Source organism: Phyllostomus hastatus, unplaced genomic scaffold, assembly GCF_019186645.2.
Source record: "Phyllostomus hastatus isolate PE091 unplaced genomic scaffold, TTU_PhHast_1.1 phas_scaffold_501, whole genome shotgun sequence".
NCBI lineage: Eukaryota > Metazoa > Chordata > Mammalia > Chiroptera > Phyllostomidae > Phyllostomus > Phyllostomus hastatus.
The window spans coordinates 34,857,546-34,859,597 of NW_025334033.1; the positions used below are offsets into that span (position 1 = coordinate 34,857,546).

General features: G+C 42.3%; 1 non-coding gene across 1 annotated transcript; it reads right to left on the reverse strand.

The window, feature by feature from the left end:
- Window positions 1–1,012: 1,012 nt before the first annotated feature.
- On the reverse strand, window positions 1,013–1,119 carry LOC123809104. The gene has a single exon (XR_006783962.1). It is a non-coding gene; the product is annotated as a U6 spliceosomal RNA (small nuclear RNA).
- Window positions 1,120–2,052: the final 933 nt, after the last annotated feature.

Below are 2,052 nucleotides of genomic sequence, written 5' to 3' on the forward strand. Positions count from 1 at the left end.
TATTGAGGTCCATTTATGTATAGGTACAGATTGGTTGTCTCCAGTCTCCAAAAAGTTTGCGGACCCCAAGTTAATGGCTACTTGAAACTTAGAATACATCCTCTTCTTTATAAACAGAACACAACAAAATGTAGTTCCTCTCTCTCTCAAAGGCAAATTAATTGACCAACTATCACTTCCCACAAACCCCATCTCTTTGTGTCTTCCCATTATGTTTCAGTCGCAGAGGGGGCACATCATAAATTACTGTCTGGTATACAGAGAGTAAATAAATAGAGTATAAATAGTCTGCAAGTTGGAAGGACTTGGAAAAGCACTGGGATTCCCCCCACCCAAGCCCACCGATTGTGAATGCAGTGATTACTTCAAAGTAAAAGGGGTGGGGGAAATAGAGCAAATTCTGGGGTGAGGGGACAGCCAGTGCAAAGGCAGAGATGTGAAAAGCGTGATTATGTTTAGGGAACAGCATATGGCAAGGAGGAAATGCAGCTTTAGGAAGCTGCATCTGGGTTACTATGGGGCACAAGTTGGGGAGTGCCTGTAATTCTAAGTATCTAGTTAGGCATTTTTACTTGGTACAGATACGACACTCAGTCTTTTAAAATAGTACATCTAAGTCCTTTATTCAAGTTCACCCTGACATATACTTCATACTCTTCTGCTGCATCCTAAGAGCTACTTTAATTTTGCTTTCTTTGGTTGTGAAAAAACAAGGTCCCTTTTGTCTGGTTCCAGGTAGACTTTGTCATTTCTCAAGGCTTCTCCCAACTCAGCAATTTCCATGAATTTTGAACACATCATTTTCCTAATTAAAACTCCATGAAAGCAAGGTTTTGGTTTCCACTAGCAATTTCCATTTATTTAGAGTTTATTCTGTTCCAGCACCAGGCTACCTTAATCATCCCATTTAAAAGATGAGATAGGCTTGGAGTGTGTCACGTCTTTGCCCAAGAGTAAGAGCTAACCATTGGGAGAGCTGGGGTTTGAAAGCAATCAAACTTCAGAGGTAAAAAAACATATTGAACGCTTCACGAATTTGTGTGTCCTCCTTATGCAGGGGCCATGCTCATCTTCTCAGTATTGTTCCAATTTTAGTATATGTGCTGCCAAAGCAAACACGAAAGCAAGGATTTTTATATTTTTAAATTTGTGACTGTTTCTAGCACCTAGAATTGTAGTACCAGTCCAGATATATGTAATTCAGTAACTTTATGCACCTACGATGTGATGCCCTGTGGAAGGTCCAACGATAGCTAAGGTATGCTCCTTATCTTTAAAGAATTTGCCAGTGAATGAATCTGAAGGAGACCTGTAGTCAAGCCCCAATCAAGGCAAAATGAATCCAGTGCAACTATAAAGGTAAACATTGTTAACGGTGGTGTTGTGAACTGAATACATCTCCCCAAATTCGGATGTTGAGACCTAATTCCCAATGTCATAGTTTGGAGGTGATTAGGTCATGAAGGTAGAACCCTCATAAATGGGATTCGTGTCCTTATAAAAGGGACCCCATAGAGACCCCTTGTGCCTTCTGCCATGTGAGGTTGCGGTGAGAAGACAGTGGGTAGTGAGATAGGTGGCTCTCCTCAAACACCTAATCTGCTGGTGCCATGACCCTGGACTTCAAGCCCCCAGAACTGAGAGAAATGTTTACAAGCTACCCAGTTTGCTTCTTTTGCTCTAGCAAAATGGACTATATGAATGGACTAGGACAGGGGGCTCACAAGCAGTTACTAATTTCAACGAGAGAATTGAAGACAGGCTTCATAAGAAACTGTCCTCAAAGGCAGAATTTCCATCAGGGACATGAGGTTATTTTTGGCCAAATGATTACTAATTTGAACTCCTCTGGACAACCCAGAAACAGAAACCCATCTCAAAACAGTGTAAGCTAACGAAAGTAAAAGTGTAACTGGGAAGCCTAGGGGTGGCGTTTGCTTCAGCTCTCCAGAGCTCTCACCTGCCCATGGCGTGAACTGCCTTCTCTCCTGCAGCAGACGGACATCATCTGTGTTGCAGGAGGAAGGATGGAGTTTGGCCACAGATGGCTCC